Genomic DNA, 21194 nt, shown 5'->3' on the forward strand with positions numbered 1-21194 from the left:
TGAGATTATTATTATTATTATTATTATTATTATTATTATTATTAAGAAATTATTATTATTAGTATTAGTATTATTGTGCTTGTTGTTGTTAATATTTAAGAAGTAATATCAATAAATATTCTTTTTTTACAGGCGATTAGAAATTTATTGTCTAGAAAACTTGATCCGTCGGATACTTTAAACGAGAGAGTTGTGGCGACGCTAATATTAACTGGGTTTCAACATGTTTTGCGAATAGGCGAAATGAGAGGCCATTCTACACTATTAAGTGCCTTGGTGGAACGATGGAGGCAAAAAACCCACACATTTTACCTTTCAGTGGGCGAAGTGACGGTGACGCTGGAAGACGTGATTCATATACTTGGCCTCCAGGTTAACGGAGATCCCGTCACGGGTAGATCGGATAGCAATCACCAGTTTTTGGTGGAGAACTGCATCGCTTGTTTTGGTCGGCAGCCGAGTCCGGATGATCACGTCTTAGGTAAGGTAAATCTTGCATGGGTCCAGCGGTGCAGAGACACTGAACCGTGTGACACGCAAGCGTCTATTGAGCAGTACGTTAGGGCTCACATTTTCTGTGGGTTTGGTACAGTGGAGTTTTTAGATAAGTCTATGATAAATCGCTATTTTACGGTTTATTTTGTATTGAATTAAGCGGATTTTATCCATTATTCTCATACTTATGCATATGAATTGCGTGTTTTACATTTTCCTTCCTAATTCTGTGATATAGTTGAAAACATGTTTCCTAGGCCTTTAAATTGTCAATTTTTAATTACCCTTTATTACCATTCGATGCCGTGATCTGTGTGTTAAGTGTTTTCAGGCCTTATAGGGCAGGAATGGATTAGAGGACGGGAAGGAAGCATGTAAAAGTGGAAGGAACACAAGAAAATAATGTTCTGAGAAGCTGGCAGCGACGCGTACGCGTAGGCGACGCGTACGCGTGACTAGTGCAGAAGAAGAACGACGCGTACACGTGACTGACGCGTACGCGTGACAAGGATTTTTCCAAACGATGCGTACGCGTGGACGACGCGTACGCGTGACAAAGCGTCACGTGCTGCATTTTGCAGAAAGCGCTGGGGGCGATTTCTGGGCTCCTTTTGGCCCAATTCCAAACCGGAAAACACAGAATAGAGGCTTCAAAGTGGGGGAATCTTGGAGACATCTATCATTATTCATACATTAGGTTTTAGATGTAGTTTTCTAGAGAGAGAGGCTCTCTCCTCTCTCTAGGTTTTAGGTTTTTAGTTCTATTTCTTCTTCAATTCAGAATTTTGTCTTGCTTTAATTTAGTTTCTTTTCTACCTTTAATTGTTCTACTACTTTAGTTTATCTTCTCTTGTTGATTTATTCATGTTACCAATTTAGTTTATGAATTCTCATGTTAGATTTGATTTCCCTTTTAATGCAATTTGAAGTATTTCATGTTTATTACTTCTTTTCTCATTTGTTATATTGATTCCTTGCAGTTGGTTGTTTAGGTTTTATTATCTCTTATTAATTTCTATGTTTTTATGTTATGCCTCCCAAGTATTTAATAAAATTCTTGGTTGGGTTTTAAGTTAGATTTTCCTATTCTTAACTTGGATTGATTAATTGGAGACTTTTAAATTATCAAAGGTCTGTTATTGATTGGTATTTGAGACTTGCTAGTTGGTTTAAGTTTCACTAAATCTAGTATTTGATTAGGACTTGTGAACATAAGTTAAATTTTCTCACTTGACTTTCCTTCATTGTTAGAGGTTAACAAAGTGAAAGCAAAAGGCAATTACTATCATAATTGATGATGATAATGAGGATAGGAATTCCAATTCTCAATACTTGTTAAGACTTTTCTTAATTATTAGTTTATTTTCTTGTCATTTACATTCCTTGTTCAACTTTTCAAAAACTCAAAAATATACTATCTCGTAACCAGTAGTAACATACTTCCCTACAATTCCTTGAGAGACGATCCGAGGTTTAAATACTTTGGTTATTTTTATTGGGTTTGCTTAAGTGACAAACAAATTAAATTAGATTGAGGTTTAATTGTTGGTTTAGATCTATACTTGCAACGCGATTACTTTTGTGAATTCTTTACCGACGATTTTTCCCCCATCAATTTTTGGCACCATTGCCGGGGAATTGCAAACGTGTGCCTTATTATTGGTTATTGTGAATATTGTGAATAATTTTGCTTTTTCGTTTCTTTGTTAGTCGTTTCTAGTTTTAGGAGTTTAGTTTCATTATTCCTTATTAGTTTTTGTTTTTATTTTCTTTCAATACTATGAATTCTCACCCTTTGGCTATGAGTTTGATTACAATCATGTTGTAGGAAGAGGAGATTACAATGAAAACTTGCATCAAAGTTGGGACAATCAAAGATGGGGGGAGCCACAAGGATTTGATCAACCCTTTCGGCAACAACCTTCTCCAATGTGCCATGAGCAACAACCATTCTACGATGCACCCCAAGACATTGGTTATGGTGGACCTTTTCGTGACAACCAACCTCTACCAATTTACTATGAGCAAGAGTCATTTCAAGGTGCGTACCAAGACAATGGATATGGTGGACCCCCTTGTAGTTATCAACAAGCCCCACCATATGCCTATGAATCCCCCCCTCAACATAGCTTTAAACCACCATACTCACAAGCCCCCTACTACCAAACATCCTCATATGATCCTAACCCATATCCACCATACCAACCACCTTATGAGCCATATGAACCATATATAGAACCACCCCAATTCCAACTCAATTACTCCCAAGAACCACCACCTCCATATACACCATGTCCATATCCATCAATCCAAGAGCCATATGATCCTAACTATGTTATTCAAGAGGAACAAGAGTCAAGGGATTGTCTCAAGGAGACACTGGATCAATTTCAAGCAACCATTCATCAAATGGAGTGAGTGGTAAGCCGAAAAGCACACGAAACTCTTATGGCTAAAGAATCTCAACTTGAGAACAAGGAATTGAAGTGTGTTGTGTAACAAGTGGAAAAGATGGAGAGTGTTGGACCGCCACATCTTTATTATGATGAACCACCCTCCTATCATGAACCTTTCCTCCCAAATAATGAACCTTCATATCCACCCTAATATTCAATGCATGACACCCTAAGTGTTCTTCTTTAAGAGCAAAGAGAGATGCAAAGGACGACACAAGAGTTCATAGCTACCTTGACTGAGGTAGTAGGTAATTTAGATTCTCTGCACGTCAACACTCAAAGTACTCCCATGGATATATGTGGAGAATCAACGGAAGAGCACAACATGAAGGAGACACTAGAAACTCCTATGGACAAAGAGGAACGTGACTTTGTATTAGAACAAGTGGAGGAAGCCGTAATAGTTGAAGAGGAAGAAGTGGTTGAAGACTTAGGAGATGCTGAATCACCATGGGAATCTAGAGTTGAAGAGTATTCCCCCAAGAAGATTGAAATTAATGTCAAGGAGGCTAGTGCATAACCACCATGGCATATTCCCTATGAAGAATTGGATGGAATAGATCAAGAAGCAAGTTCCCTTGGTGATGAGGAAGTGCTTTAAAGGTGAAGAATCTCTTCAAAAGGTGGAACTCCTTCGAAAAGGATGGACGGGAGTTGAACATGCGTTGTCAAGATCGTTGGAGACTTCTCTACCTAGGTTGTCGTCTACTACATCATTTGAGTGGGTAAGACTTATCTCTATTCGCTTTACAGTCCCACTTGAGTATGGTATTCTTGAAACCAATGGTCAACTTAGGAAGCTTTGTGGTATTAAGCGTAAGAGAAGGATGTTTAGTGGTTGGAGTTGCAAATCAAGACTCATCAAGGTCGATATATCAAGAGCTAGATGCAAGGGTGGGACTAGTGAACATTTGGTTGGATCTAAGAGAAGAGTTTGGTATTGCATTGAGAATTTAGACTGCTTGCCACCCGGTAGGAACAATGATGATCCACTTCAAGACGGCTGTAGAAATAGGATTTGGGATCCCGGTATACAAGAGGATCGACTTTGGGAGCTCAAAGCTTGTGAAGAACTCCCTCAAGGCTTGGCAAATTCACTTGAGAATGATGAAGATTATTGAAGTCCAAGTGTTGGTGGAAGTTTCAGGATTAGTTCAAGCACAAGCCATCATGACAAGGAACTCACTAAATGTCCAACTTAAGGACTTTAACTAAAAGTGCTAGGTGGGAGACACCCCACCATGGTATATTCTTTCTAATTTCTCTTTTGTTTACATTGGTAATAAATTAAATTTTTATTTTTAGTTATGGTTATTTAGTTTAAATTATGGTTTTATTTGCTTAATCATGTTTAGTATTGTTTTGGTAGTTTGTTATTTAAAAAAAAAAGGGGACAACCCACGCGTGGGCGTCGATGCAAATCTCGCTCTCCCATCTAACGAACAGAAAGTTGTGATGGAATTGTGCGGCTGGTGTGCAAGAAGCACAATTCGACCCACACGTATGCGTCCACGACGCGTACGCATCATTTACAATTCTGGCACACCACGCGTGGGCGTGCCTGACGCGCACGCGTCGTACGCAATTGCTCCCCCATTCATATTGAACAGAGAGTTGCACGAAAATGACGATGGAATTGTGTGTTTCGCACAATTTTGCCAGACGTGTACGCGTGCTTCACATGTACGCGTCACCCTCATTTCTCTCCATTCACGTGTTCGCGTCTAGGACACGTACGCATCGATGCTTATTTTTCTCCTTCACGCTCAAGCGTGACCCACGCGTACGCGTGGGTTTAAATTTACTAACACCCCTTACGCGTGAACCCTACCCACTCGCGTCGTTCACCCCTTCTCCCTCAACGTTCCATTTTCTCTTCTTTCCCTCCAAACCTCCATTAACACCATCATCAACCTCTGCTTCTCACTGCCACCGACCTTCGTCCGGCGACCCCGAGCCGCCGCCAACCGCCACTCCTCTCTCCTCCTTTCTTTCTTTTTCCGTTTCTCCTTCCCTCTGCCCTTTTCGGCCGTTTCACGTTCCGCCACCACTAGCAACCACCACCAACTCCTTTCCTTCTCTATCTCGCGTTTTCTTTCCATACCCTTTCCAGAACAGACGCTGCGCTTCTCTACTCTGCACAGTCACCTCACTGAGTCCGGCGCCACTTCTCAGCACCCCCGTTCCACCTTCCCAGCGTCAATTCTGCACCAGGTCGCCACCATCTCTGGGTGGCACTACCCTTTCCCTTCCTTTCCAATTATGTTACTACACCTCCCAGGTTCCCCTGCTTCCATCTCTGCATTTCATTTCTTCTTCTGTTCAATTAAGTTAGTTAGCTTAGTTTAAATTTTGTTAGAATTAGGATAGTTAGAGATGCATGTTCTTAGTTGATTTTAGGTGGTTAGGTAGTTAGGATATGGTTAGTGGATTTAGGTCTGATAATTGCTCTGTTCTTGCTATCTGGGAATGGTTAATTCTTCTTTGTTTGTGCTGATGATTTGACCTTGTGCTTAATTGATTTATTAATGCTACTGGCTGCCCTTTTGGAATACATGAACTCTAAATTGTGCTTGCAGTGATGATGATTTTGATAAATTTCTAAATTTGAGTTGTTGATGCTGCTAAGTTCTTGTTTCAACTCGTTCTTCATTGTTTGATTCAGTGATGCCTAGTTGTTTGAATCCATAGTCTTTACTTATGATTGATTGTTGATTTCAATAAAGGATGGGTACCTGAATCTATTCCTTTGGTACATCATTGCTGATTTGGTGCTATGCTTTAAGCCATTATTTTGTTCATTGTTCAAAGCATGTTGTATGGTGCTTAATTGGTCATGGCTTAATTCCTTATTGTTGCTAATTTGATTGCTTATTTTGCTGTATGTTGGTTCATTTGCTTACTCCCTATGAATTTACACATGGTTTTGGTGTTCTTAATTGTCATGAACTCATAGAAAATCTGAATTGATTGATTGAGTTTGGGAAATAGCAAATTTGTTGCGATGCTGATCTGAGCTATTCTATTTTGCTTCATGATGTCTGATTCGTACGAATTCTTGTTCTTCATGCTGCTTGACATTTATGGAATTCATATGAATTGTTGATTCTGCTGTTTGATTTTTCGGGAACGTCCATTTTACTGCTAGATTGCTACCCAAATTTTTTTGAAAACTCTTTTACTCTTAACTTCCACCCATGAATTGACTTGGGTAATTTTGACTTTTGATATATTTGGTTTAAACCAAAGCCAATTCATAGGGTGATGGTTAGCATTTCCATTCCTCTTGGTTCCCTTTCTACTTGATATGCATTGTTGATGATTCCAATTCTTTTTTTTTTTGTACCTCTTACATTACATCTCTCATCATCAATGATTTACTTTGTTCTCATGAGAGTGAGATTTCTTGTTCTTTAACTTTGTGCACTCATTTTGGTTAAGAACAACATTTCCATGCCACTAATTTTAACACACTTTTCTAACTCTTGACTTATTTGACTCTTTAACCTTTCTTTTAGTTGTCAACTAATTCTTTTAGTTTCCTTTTGAGGCATGATAATTGTTGTTGCTTAACAAATAAACATCTTGCTATTATTGCATGAATTTTTGGTTTGTATTCTGATTGATGTTTGAATTCTGTTTTCTTGCATTCCAAGAGTTTATTTCTTTAAACTCACTTCATGATTGAGTCTCACTCACCTTCTGTTACCTATTTTTCTGTCTGCTCGCTTATTTACCTGCTTTTCTTTCCTCTGATTTATTTAAAATTTTGTATCCTGTAATTTCTATTTTCAGGATGTCTGACAAAGAGAAAGACAAAGCCAAGGCCACCTTCAGTAAGAGGAAAAGGTCGTAGCCATCCACTGAGCCGGCGACCTTAGGCTTATCTGAGAGGCACTTTAATGAGAAGGACAAGGCTGACCAAGCTACACCTTCTAACAACTCATATAAGTTCGCCAACCTATATTGTGAGCTCAGATTTCCGCACTTTGATAGGTGAAACCTCATTGTAGAGAAGAAACTAGCTGTACCCTCCGATTTAAGGCAGTTTTCTGAGCCTCAGATTAGGGATCGAGGTTGGGTATTTCTGGACAGAGAGCTAGTGCGAGTGAACGAGACTTGGGTCTGGGAATTCTATTGCAATTACTATCGAGCGACCCTTGATGCCGTTCATCTCAGAGACAAGCAGATTTTGATTACAGAGGAGGCTATTGAGTACATCCTCCACTTTTAGCCTATGATCAATGATAAAGATGCCTTCCATCAGGCTGAGGAAGATATTAAATGCATGACTTTTGATTGGGACGCAGTGCATCATACAGTTGCCCTTCTGGATGCCCCTTGGGAGCAAGGATCTAAGAAAGAGACTCCAAGAGGCATTAAGTTTGACTATCTGACGAAAGAAGCCAAGTTATGGCAGCAGATTCTATGTACCTATGTCATGCCCAGCACTCAAGCTACTGAGGTCCCGACTGATATGATAGTTCTGATTTGGTGTGTTTTAGAGGGGAAGGAGCTGTACCTTCCACGACTCATTAGGAGATACATGTACTGGGCCACTGTCAGAGGTAACCTGCCATTCCCTTGTTTGGTCACACAGCTAGCTCACCGGGCTGAGGTGCCCTGGGAGCAGGGTGATGAGGCACTAGCCACTCACGGTAAGGAGAAAGTTATCCCTTGGGGTGACTGCCCAGTAGCCCGTCGCAGAGACCGAGCAGCATTAGTAGCAGCTACTGAGCCGACAACTTCTTCAGCTCCAGCAGGACCATCTGCACCATCTCGATCAGCACCTTTATCTGCATCACAGCCAGTCTACCGTCTTGTGCAGTGCCTCTTTGAGCGCATGGATCGGATGGAGCAGCGCCTGTTGTGACGCTATGAGCAGTCTGAGCTTCACAACAAGTGACGCTATGCATATTTGAAGCTGACAGTGACTTCGGGGTGTACTGACATCCCCTCTGAGCCTGACATACCCTCGGAGCACTCTGAGGAGGAGGAGGAGGATGAGCAGGAGGAGCCCCAACAGGAGGAGACTCAGTCTGAGTAGCCTACAGAGCCACAGTCATTTGCACAGCCTTACAGAGCCACAGGCAACTACACAGCCACACCTTACAGAGTCACAGACACCTGCAGCTGACTGTGGACCAGTGGGCAACGATCCTTTGCACCCAGCTTGACTGAGAGCATCGAGGACGATGCTGTGATTTAAGTGTGGGGAGGTCGCCGTCTCCGGCGGACTATATTTTGGTGAACCATTTCAGACTTTTGTTCTATTTTGCCTTATTTTGTATTTTGCTTTATTTTGCTTTATTTTGTTTTATTTTTCTTTTAGTACTTGCACATTTTTTTTATTGTACTTTTGTTTATTTCTACTTTGTTGCATTTTGTACTTTGGCTTGTATATATCTTAGACTTCTAGTGTGAATTGCACTTTTAGTTTATTAGTTGTGATTTGAAAAAATGTGGATTATTGAGCTTAGTTTACCCTTTTGCATATGAGAATTTTGTTTGATTGAAAATAGGGAGTAAACTAAAATACGGCTTAACTTTTCATAATCACAACATTTCATTTAGTATATATATAATATAAGAAATGTTGGCCAATTTGATGAAACTTTCAAGGAATGTATCTCTTTCTTAAAAAGGGCATTTAAGATTCACATTGATTTGAGTTAAAACTTTTTGAAACGAACACACAGCCTGTGAGTTTTTTAGCTTAATTATATGGTTACATTATTTAATCATGATTTTTTTCTTGTGTGTTTTCTTCTCCATGATTGCAATCTATGATTTGTTCTATTCTATATGTCCATTATTTAGTGTTTTTTAATGCAATTAGATGATTAAGGCCATCATTTGATTATAGCTCACTTATTCCAAATAGCTTACCCTTTCATTTACCTTTGTTTGCCATATTGAGCCTTTTTAACCCCTTTTTTATTCTTTTATATTACCACATCACTAGCCTTAAGCAAAAAAATAATTAATTGTCCTATTTGAATCTTTGGTTAGCTTAAGATAGTGAGGGTGTGTCAACTAAGTGTGGGAAAATGTGAAAACTTGGGTTGATGAGAATGTGTTATTTTTACTGACAAATATTAGAAATTTGGGTGCTTACTCATGTGAAATTAGAAAAACTATATGCATTGATATATTATGTTTTCATTCATATAAAAAAAGAAAAAAGTATAAAAAAAAGAAAAAATAAATGAATAAGGGGACAAAATTACTCCAATGTTAAGTTCAATAAAAAAAGATCAATGCATATGAGATGGAATTAAAATTGATACATGAGTAGGGGTGTGCAAAAAAACTGGTTTCACTGAACTGAATTGAAACTGAACTGAAACCAGAGTTTTTATGAAAACCAGTTTATTAAAAACCGGTTTTTATGGTTCAGTTTAGTTTTAAACCAAATTAAAACTGATTTTATTTAAACTCTAAAATTAGTTTTTACATACTCTTTCTCTCTCTCCTTTCACTTTCTCTCTCCCTTTCCTCTCTCTCTCCACTTTCTCCCCCCTCTTTCCATTCTCTCTCCTCTCTCTCCTCTCTATCTCTCTCCTCTTTGTCTCCCTCCTCTTTCTCCTCTTTCTCGCTCTCCCCTTTTTTCTCTCTCTCTCTCTCCTCTCCCTCCTCTCTCTCCCCCTCTTTCTTCCTCTCTCTCTCTCCTTCTCCTCTTTCTTACCCTCCTCTCTCTCTTTTTTCTCTCGCTCTCTCTCTATGTCTTTCCTTTTTCTCCCCTCTCCCTTGCTCTCCCTCCCTTCCCCCTTCACTCTCTCTTTCTTTCTCTCTCTCTCTCTCTCTCTCTCCCATTTTGTTTCTCTCTCTCTCTTCCTCTTTTCTCTCTCTCTCTCTCCCTCTTTTCCCTCTCTCATTTTCTTTCTCTCTCTCCTCTCCCTCCTTTCTCTCTCTCCCTCCCTTCTCTCTTCCTCTTTCACTCTCTCTCTCTCTCTCCTTTTTTTCCTTTTCTCTCTTTTTCTCTCCTATTTCTCTCTCCCTCTTCCCTTTTTTCTCTCTCCTCTTTTCTCTCTTTCTTCGCCCTCCTCTCTCTCTTTCTCCTCTTTCTTTCCTTCCCTTCCTTTCTCTCTTTTCTCTTTCTCTCTCAAACTTCTCTCACTCTATATCCCTCTCTCTCTCTCTCTCTTTCTCTCTTCTCTCGCTTTCTCTCTTCTCTCTCTCTTTCTTTGTTCTCTCTCTCTTTCTCCCTTCTCTCTTCCTCTTTCTCTCTCTCTCTCTCTCTTTCTCTCTCTTCTCCCCCTCTTCTCTTTCTCTCTCAACCTTCTCTCTCTCTTATTTTGGAGAAAAGAGGGGGAGAGAGAGAAGAGGGATATAGAGTGAGAGAAGGTTGAGAGAGAAAGAGAAAAGATAGAAAGGAAGGGAAGGAAAGAAAGAGGAGAAAGAGAGAGAGGAGGGCGAAGAAAGAGAGAGAAGAGGAGAGAGAAATAAGGGAAGGGGGAGAGAGAAATAAGAGAGAGAAAGAGAGAAAAGGAAAAAAAGGAGAGAGAGAGAGAGAGAAAGAGGAAGAGAGAAGGGAGGGAGAGAGAGAAAGGAGGGAGAGGAGAGAGAGAAAGAAAATGGGAGAGGGAAAAGAGGGAGAGTGAGAGAAACAAAATGGGAGAGAGAGAGAAACAAAATGGGAGAGAGAGAGAGAGAGAGAGAGAAGGGGGGAGGGAGGGAGAGCAAGGGAGAGGGGAGAAAAAGAAAAGACATGGAGAGAGAGAGAGAGCAAAAAGAGAGAGAGAGAGAGAGGAGGGGAAGAAAGAGGAGAAGGAGAGAGAGAGAGGAAGAAAGAGGGGGAGAGAGAGGAGAGGGAGAGGAAAGAGAGAGAAAAAAGGGGAGAGCGAGGAAAAGAAGGGAGAGAGAGAGAGAAGAAGAAGAAGAAGAAGAGAGAAGGGACGAGAGAGAGAGAGAGAGAGGAGGGGAAGAAAGAGGAGAAGGAGAGAGAGAGAGGAAGAAAGAGGGGGAGAGAGAGGAGAGGGAGAGGAAAGAGAGAGAAAAAAGGGGAGAGCGAGGAAAAGAAGGGAGAGAGAGAGAGAAGAAGAAGAAGAAGAAGAGAGAAGGGACGAGAGAGAGAGAGAGAGAGGAGGGGAAGAAAGAGGAGAAGGAGAGAGAGAGAGGAAGAAAGAGGGGGAGAGAGAGGAGAGGGAGAGGAAAGAGAGAGAAAAAAGGGGAGAGCGAGGAAAAGAAGGGAGAGAGAGAGAGAAGAAGAAGAAGAAGAAGAGAGAAGGGACGAGAGAGAGAGAGAGAGAGGAGGGGAAGAAAGAGGAGAAGGAGAGAGAGAGAGGAAGAAAGAGGGGGAGAGAGAGGAGAGGGAGAAAGAGGAGGAGAGAGAGGAAGAGAGACGGGAAGGGAGAGGGAGAGAGAGAGAGAGGGAAAGGAGAGAGAAGGTAGAGAGAGATAGGAAGAGAGACGAAGAGAGAGAGAGATAGAGAGAGAGAATGAAGGGAGACAAAGAGGAGAGAGAGGGGGGAAAGAGAGAGAGAAGGGAGAGAAGGGGAAAAAGAGGAGAAAGAGAGGAAGAGAGACGGGGAGAGAGAGAGAGAGAGAGAGAGAGAGAGAGAGAGACGAAGAGAGATGGGAGGGAGAGAGAGATGAGGGAGAGGAAAGAGAGAGAGAGAGAGAGAGAGAGAGAGGAGAGAGGAGAGAGAGAGGAGGGAGAGAGAGAGAGAGAGAGGAGGGAGACAAAGAGGAGAGAGATAGAGAGGAGGGAGAGAAGAGAGAGAGGAGAGGAAAAAAGAGGAAAGAGAGAGAGAAAGAGAGAGAGGGAGAGGAGAGAGAGAGGATGGAGAGAGAGAGAGAGAGGAGAGAGAGGAGGGAGACAAAGAGGAGAGAGATAGAGAGGAGGGGGAAAGAGAGAGAGAAGGGAGAGAGGGGGGGAAAGAGGAGAGAAAAGGGAAAGTGGGGGAGAAAGTGGAGAGAGAGAGGAAGGGGAGAGAGAAAGTGAAAGGAGAGAGAGCACCATATATGGTGGAAGCTCTTGTATGCACTCAAGATTATTGGGTAATAGATGACCCATTTGGACTAATTGAAAATTTTGAAGAGATTGAAAAAGCTGAACAAGGTAATATATATTTTTTTCTTATTGCTTGTTTGTTACTAATTATTAGTTTTCTATAATTAATGAGATATTTTTTTTATGTAGGGAGAAATTCTTCAACAAATGTTGGCACGCTTGTTTCTCTTGAAGATGATTAGAATATTGTAATGGGCCAATATTGTGTTAGTCTGTTAGATTTGAATTTTGAATTTTTAACTTCATTTAGGTTAGTATCATATTATATCATATTTTGAATATTGTCATTGAACAAAAAGTAAGACCATGCTTTAGTTTATTAGTATGTGAATATTTTATGATTCTTTCAACTTTTGATTTAGAGAGAGAGGGGAGAGAGAAAGTAGAAGGGAGAGAGAGGGAGAAAGAGAAAGAGAGGAGAGAGAAAGTGGAAGGGAGAGAGAGAGAAAGGGGAGAGGGAGAGAGAGAGAGGAGAGGGTGTGAAAACTAGTTTTAGGCATAAACCAGTTTAAACTGGTTTTTTTAATTAAAACCAGTTTTATTTTTATGAATTGGTTTAAACTGGTGCACTGTATTATAAACTGGTTTAAAATCAGTTTCTTATATGACAAAGCAGTTTGGTTCAGTTTCTAAACCATTTAAAATGGTTTAGTGCAGTTTCAGTTCAGTTTATGGAAAAACTGAACCATGCACACCCCTATACATGAGTGTGTGAAATTTTGCAAAAATGAGAATTTGGGTAGATAAACTTGACTTTAGAATTGTATGGAGTGTGTATATGTGTTAGGTGAGAACTTAGGTTAGTCAAAGATTCATATGATACATCACTTGGCCATACATATATCCTCACCCTTACCTTAGCCCCATTACAACCTTGAAAAGTCCTCATGATATTTGTATTTGTATACTTGATAATTGTTGATTGGTTAGATGAAGAACAAAATTTTAGAAAGCATGATTAGAGGAGATTTGAGAGGTTTAACCCCAAACACTTGAGTGATTAGAGTACATATACAAATCCAGTGAGGGTTCAATTGCTCATTTCTATATGTCCATATTTGATCATTGCTTATCTTGCAAGTTTGTGAACTCTTTTGATTAACTCACCTCAATTGTGAATATCCTTTGATATGATTGATTTAATCCTTGATTGTGCATATATGATTTCTTGGAAATTTGACTCACTTTGACCAGATATATGCTTATATATATATATATAGCATGATGCATGTAGGTAGCTCACATCTAGATAGATTGCATTGCATAAGTTCCATCATTCTGCCTTCACTCTTTTGGTTCTCTTGAACTTAGTATGAAGACATGCTAATGTTTAAGTATGGGGAGATTGATAAACCGCTATTTTACGGTTTATTTTGTATTGAATTGAGCGGATTTTATCTATTATTCTCACACTTATGCATATGAATTGCGTGTTTTACATTTTCCTTCCTAATTCTGTGATATAGTTAAAAACATGTTTCCTAGACCTTTAAATTGTCAATTTTTAATTATCCTTTATTACCATTCGATGCCGTGATCTGTGTGTTAAGTGTTTTCAGGCTTTATAGGGCAGGAATGGCTTAGAGGACGGAAAGGAAGCATGCAAAAGTAGAAAGAACGCAAGAAAATGATGTTTTGAGAAGCTGGCAGCGACACGTACTGGCGCAGAAGACGAGCGACGCGTACGCATGACTGACGCATACGCGTGACAAGGATTTTTCCAAACGACGCGTACGCATGGACGACACGTACGCGTGACAAAGCGTAACGTGCTGCATTTTGCAAAAAGTGCTCGGGGGGATTTCTGGGCTCATTTTGGCCCAGTTCCAAGCCCGAAAACACAGAATAGAGGCTGTAGAGTGGGAAAATCTTGGAGACATCTATCATTATTCACACATTAGGTTTAGATGTAGTTTTCTAAAATGATACATGGTCAGGAGGACATTTTCATCATCTTAGAGCTAACGGACGGAATGATAATCTTGTCATATTCAAGGATCTGAATTCTACAAGAATTGTGCCATGCCAGTCTTGGACATCTAGAAGACCAAGAGTCCGTCTCAAAAACAGTGGTGCTGAAAGGGCAACAATTCATAAGATCCATTGGGCTAAGGCAAGACAACAAGAAGCCCAATAAAGCTTTTCAAATTCGATGGGAGGCATAATTTTTATTCATTTTCAAATTTTTAGTAATTTATTTTTATTTGTTTTGCTGTTAGAGTTTATTGGAAGTTTTGAATTACTTCTGATTTGTTTAGTAGTATTTTTAGAGATTTTAAATTTAAATCAAATCTGATCTAATCTAATAAGATCAAATCTGATTTAAATTAGTTATCATATCTTTAGGATTTTAAAATTTAAATCAAATCTGATCTAATCCAATAAGATCAAATCTGATTTAAATTAGTTATCTCATCTTATCTTTTAGCTAGTTTGTTTGGGGTCTATTTAAACACCTTCTGGTGAGACAATTTACATAACTTTGATGAATAAATTTCAGTTGTTTTTAAGCACTTTTTATTGTGTGAGAAGTGAGGTGAGTGATTTGCTTCACTTGTTGCATGAGGAAGATTGGAGGATCCAACACTAAAGTGATCTGCATGGTGGTTTCTTTCAGTTTTCGTCCCTCTGATCTAGGTTGTCAAGGACAGGTTCTTTGAAGGTCTAGTAGGGAATCCCTTCCGGTGACCTAGGTTGATAAGAACAGGTATCTTAGAGGTCTAGTAGGAAAAACCCCTTATCTATCTTTTATTTTCTTATCATCTGGTATCAGAGCTAGGTTCTTAGCAACCTAGGTCACCGGAAGGGATTCCCTACTAGACCTTCAAAGAACCTGTCCTTGACAACCTAGATTAGAGGGACGAAAACTGAAAGAAACCACCACACAGATCACCTTAGTGTTGGATCCTCCAATCTTCCTCATGCAACAAGTGAAGCAAATCACTCACCTCACTTCTCACACAATAAAAAGTGCTTAAAAGCAACTGAAATTTATTCATCAAAGTTATGTAAATTGTCTCACCAGAAGGTGTTTAAATAGACCCCGAACAAACTAGCTAAAAGATAAGATAAGATAACGAATTTAAATCAGATTTGATCTTATTGGATTAGATCAGATTTGATTTAATTTTAAAATCCTAAAGATATGATAACTAATTTAAATCAGATTTGATCTTATTAGATTAGATCAGATTTTATTTAAATTTAAAATATCTAAAAATACTACTAAGCAAATCAGAAGTAATTCAAAACTTCCAACAAACTCTAACAGCAAAACAAATAAAAATAAATTACTAAAAATTCGAAAATTAATAAAAATTATGCCTCCCATCGAATTTGAAAAGCTTTATTGGGCTTCTTGTTGTCTTGCCTTAGCCCAATGCGTCTTATGAATTGTTGCCCTTTCAGCACCACTGTTTTTGAGACAGACTCTTGGTCTTCTAGATGTCCAAGACTGGCATGGCACAATTCTTGTAGAATTCAGATCCTTGAATATGACAAGATTATCATTCCGTCCGTTAGCTCTAAGATGACGAAAATGCCCTCCTGACCACGTATCATTCTCTCCCTCTTCAAAAAGATTCGTCCTCGAATCTTGAATGAGATGCTCTTCGTCCCTCAAAGGAATCCAAACCCAATCTCCGGGTTTAAATACCATGGTTTGATGACTCTCCTCTACCCACTGAATTGTGGCTATGTCCTTTGCTAGTTCAATCTTTCCAACCATACATTCACCATCTTGTCCAAGGTGTGCAATTTTTCTTTCTTTCTTTTCATCCATTTTAATGCCTCCATAATTAATCAGTGAATCTACAAAGCCTGTGAAAATTGATATAAAAACACTAGGAATTCCATGGTTAGATGTATGAGAAACTAAGGATTCCATGGAATTCAATGATACTAATGCAGTCTTGTATAAACTAGAACTTTCTAGATCTCTCTCACAAGTGTGTTTATTGCTCTCAATTTCTTTGTCACTCATTGACTCCTCTCTCTCACTATTCTCATATTTTCTCTCAAAACTCTCACTTTCAATTAAACATTGATCCTTTTCACTCAAACACTCACCTTCTTTCTCTGTTTCTTTTCTCTCTGGATTTTTAAATTTCTCACATCCCAAGAACCCAGTTGAGAAAGTTTGCACTTCTGAGTCTTCCAAGGATACATCACCCTCGACAGCATACTCAACAAATTCTTCCATCTCTGGCTTTGAAGAAGAATGAAAGATAGGCGTAGAAGAATTCCTCTTGTTATGGCGATCTATCGTTTGTTGCACTTGCTCCCAGTCAATGGCCAATTTGACCAAATTGTCCATGGTCGTGTAATGGTAACGTTGGACTTCTTCTGCAAGTTCTTCATGTAATCCAAACAAAAATTTGTCCTTAAGAACCTCAGAACTCCTTTTAATATTAGCCATGTCCATCAAATATAGAAACTCCTTGTGGTACTCCATCACTGATTGTGAGCCTTGTTGTAATGTAAAAAATTTGCCAAAAAATGTATTGTCGTATAATGATGGCACAAACTGCCTCCTCATGATTTTCTTCATCTTCTCCCAGCTGCTAATTGGGCGCTTTCCATACTGTCTTCTAGATTTTCCTAATTCAGTCCACCATATATGGGCAGAATTGGAAAAATTGGCGTGTACCAGTTGAACCTTCTTTTCTTCTGAAAGGATGCAATTTGCAAAAATTGATTCTACCTTCCTTTCCTATCTGAAATATGCTTCAGGATCATTCCTCCCTTGAATGCAGGGATTTGAAACTGAGAACTCTTTTTCGCATATGAGCTTCCTTCATCATTACTATCGTAATACTCAATCATTTTTTTTTATTATTTTTTTTCAGACACTGACTTAAAGATAGAATAATTGCAAAAACAAAATTAAAAAAAAAGAATTTTTTTTCTCATTTTTTTTTCGTTTGACTCTAACGTGAATTTACAGAAATTAAAGAGAGAGAAAAAAGCGACTAAACAAGACAGATGGAACGTGTAGATAAATAAGAATTTACCTACGACCTGTAACTGATACCATATGATAAGAAAATAAAAGATAGATAAAGGGTTTTTCCTACTAGACCTCTAAGATACCTGTTCTTAGCAACCTAGGTCACTGGAAGGGATTCTCTACTAGACCTTCAAAGAACCTGTCCTTGACAACCTAGATCAGAGGGACGAAAACTGAAAGAAACCACCACGCAGATCACCTTAGTGTTGGATCCTCCAATCTTCCTCATGCAACAAGTGAAGCAAATCACTCACCTCACTTCTCACACAATAAAAAGTGCTTAAAAGCAAATGAAATTTATTCATCAAAGTTATGTAAATTGTCTCACCAGAAGGTGTTTAAATAGACCCAAACAAACTAGCTAAAAGATAAGATAAGATAACTAATTTAAATCAAATTTGATCTTATTGGATTATATTAGATTTGATTTAAATTTTAAAATTCTAAAGATATGATAACTAATTTAAATCAGATTTGATCTTATTAGATTAGATCAGATTTGATTTAAATTTAAAATCTCTAAAAATACTACTAAGCAAATCAGAAGTAATTCAAAACTTCCAACAAACTCTAACAGCAAAACAAATAAAAATAAATTACTAAAAATTCGAAAATTAATAAAAATTATGCCTCCCATCGAATTTGAAAAGCTTTATTGGGCTTCTTGTTGTCTTGCCTTAACCCAATGGGTCTTATGAATTGTTGCCCTTTCAGCACCACTGTTTTTGAGACGGACTCTTGGTCTTCTAGATGTCCAAGACTAGCATGGCATAATTCTTGTAGAATTCAGATCCTTGAATATGACAAGATTATCATTCCGTCCGTTAGCTCTAAGATGACGAAAATGCCCTCCTAACCACGTATCAGAGAGGCTCTCTCCTCTCTCTAGGTTTTAGGGTTTTAGTTCTATTTCTTCTTCAATTCAGAATTTTGTCTTGCTTTAATTTAGTTTTTTTTCTATCTTTAATTGTTCTACTACTTTAGTTTATCTTCTCTTGTTGATTTATTCATGTTACCAATTTAGTTTATGAATTCTCATGTTAGATTTAATTTCCTTTTTAATGCAATTTGAAGTATTTCATGTTTATTACTTCTTTTCTCATTTGTTATTATTGATTCCTTGCAATTGGTTGTTTAGGTTTTATTATCTCTTATTAATTTCTATATTTTTATGTTATGCCTCCCAAGTGTTTGATAAAATGTTTGGTTGGGTTTTTAGTTAGATTTTCCTATTCTTAACATGGATTGATTCATTGGAGACTCTTAAATTATCAAAGGTCTGTTATTGATTGGTATTTGAGACTTGCTAGTTGGTTTAAGTTTCACTAAATCTAGTATTTGATTAGGACTTGTGAACTTAAGTTAACTTTTCTCACTTGACTTTCCTTCATTGTTAGAGGTTAATTAAGTGAAAGAAAAAGGCAATTACTATCATAATTGATGATGATAATGAGGATAGGAATTCCAATTCTCAATACTTGTTAAGACTTTTCTTAATTATTAATTTATTTTCTTGTCATTTACATTCCTTGTTCAACCTTTCAAAAACCCAAAAATATACTATCTCATAACCAATAGTAACATACTTCCCTGCAATTCCTTGAGAGACGACCCGAGGTTTAAATACTTCGGTTATTTTTATTGGGTTTGATTAAGTGACAAACAAATTAAATTTGATTGAGGTTTAATTGTCGGTTTAGATCTATACTTGCAACGTGATTACTTTTGTGAATTCTTTACCGACGATTTTTTCCCCATCAGTCTACCACGTCTTTGAACTCAAAGTTTTTGCCTCTACTTCGAGATTTTCATCGGATTCCACAATACAGTTGGGAGGCAGCTAGTCTAACACATCTATACAGATCGTTGTATCGTGCATCACGGTACAATTATAAAGAGATGAATGTGCCACTCATTCTGCTTTTTGTTTGGGCGTGGGAGTGTATGCCGTTCATGGCTCTTATTCCGCGTAATGAGCTCCTCGATGTTGGTGTTCCACTTGCGCGGTGGTATTGTTTATTATTGTTGTTGTTGTTGTTGTTGTTGTTGTTGTTGTTGTTGTTGTTGTTGTTGTAATCATCCTACTCGTGATTAGGTGGAGTCATTGGCACTGGCATACAAGATATACACGAAAGTCTGCGGTGCAGTTTAGGCAAGGACTCGATGACATGAGAGTCAATTATGTAAGTTTAAACCATTTATGTTAGGGTGCTTATTTAGAATAATAATGTTGGATCCGATGTGCCTGATGCAGAACATGTGCCACACTCTTGGTGGTGACCATGCACCGTTACTGCGAGCTATTGCTACGTCGATGGAGTTATGGTGGTCAGAAATGATGCCAACGCCATCAATGGTAACAACATATCTCCTCAAATTGGTTAGGAAAAACTCCCACGCGTCTGCCGTCTCACCCTTGACTATCGCAAACGCAATAGGCATAATGTTTTGATTTCCATCTTGTGCAACTGCCACTAGAAGTGCACTTTTATATTTTTCGTACTGGTGTGTGCCATCAACCTGCACCAATGGCTTGCAGTGTCTGAATGCAACAATACACGGATAGAAGCTCCAAATAACACGATGGGGAACTCTTACACCTTGAACCTCCTCATTCTCACGGTAAAAAGGGAGCGTTTTGATTTGAACACGAGACCTTGGCATCTTCGCAGTCATTGCTTTCAACCATACTGGCAGAATCTGATAAGAAACTTTCCAATCTCCAAAAAATTTTGCAACAAATTTCTACTTTGTCAACCAAGCCTTGCGGTAACTAACAGTGTAATTGAACTTGGATTGAACTTCTGCAATAATAGACTTCACCTTGATCGACGGGTCTGCTTCGACCAATGGCCTAATAGCATCTGTAATTGTGTCTGAGTCCAACTTGGCATGATCTTGTGAAATAGTGTCCATTGTGCACGTCTATTTGCCATTATATCTCCTGATCTCCTAACAAGCTTTCTTTCGAATCAAGTTAGCTCGGATAAGCCAATCGCACCCTGCACCATAACCCTTGCATTTCGTAAAGAATGTCTGCGGCTCAAACTCATACACAGTGTAATCAACTCCTTTAGAGATAGTGTAGCTTTTGATTGTAGATATCACCGACTCTCTAGAACCAATTCCATTCTGACACTAAACTCACCATCTTCCACTGCAACGTTACCTTCACCTACGACATGCGCTCCACCATCAGTCAGAGAAGGTAAATAAAATACACACTAGTGGTAACTTGAATTAATAATCATAACATACCCATATTCGCATACTCAGGAAATTCTGGGGCATGCATGGTTCGAGATCCATAATCCGCATAAAAGACGAAACGCTAAAGGGGTGCTGACTTACAATCGTTTGCGCCTCATTTTGTACCGCCGGATTGCCTGCCAAGTCTCTTTTATCGTTTTCGTCATCAAATTCATAATTGGCTTCGAACTCTTCTTCACTATCGTTGTTATCTTCTTCCCAATCTATATCCCTGAGCTCATCAACATTGACCTCCTCGCCAACCACGTCCAGCCTTGACTGCTATTCAAACTCAACGTACAACTCTATCATCGAGATGTGAAATCGGAATTCTTGATGAATATAGAACATCTGTTGCATACTTGCATCGTCATTGATGGGCATTATTTGAAACTTTATCAGCCCACCAAATACTTGTACAGGATTCCTGTATAAAATGTTGCTCACCCTTTTCGAAATGTGACTTTGTATGTTATCACAAAGACCATTTTGTAACTCTACAAAACTCATGGTGCATGGAATAGCAAATGAAAACGGACATTCACAAACAAAAGTCACTCCTTCATGTGTGTTTGGTATAATTTCACCGTTATAATACACTCGTAAATTTGCAATACCTTTCATAACTTCAACCTCACATAACCTGACTTTTTTGACACAACTAACTGCCAAAAAAATTCACTACTATGACATATATGCAAGAAAGAGGATTAGGCGGAGTAGAAGTGGAGTGAAAAATTTTGAATGAATCCCGCTTTATATTTATAGATAACACTCTTGCTTAAAATATTTTTTCCTTCACAAAATGCAACCTGCGGTTTATGCTTTCAAAATAAAAATTCTGACACTTTAAAAATACAATTTGCGTTTTGTGGCCTTCAAAAAAAAATTGACACAACAAAAAACGCAAGCTGCGTTTTATTTTTTTTTTAAAATTCAAATCAATAAATGCAGGCTACATTTTGGGCCA

Source organism: Arachis ipaensis, chromosome B08 (genome assembly GCF_000816755.2).
Source record: "Arachis ipaensis cultivar K30076 chromosome B08, Araip1.1, whole genome shotgun sequence".
In the NCBI taxonomy this organism is placed as follows: domain Eukaryota; kingdom Viridiplantae; phylum Streptophyta; class Magnoliopsida; order Fabales; family Fabaceae; genus Arachis; species Arachis ipaensis.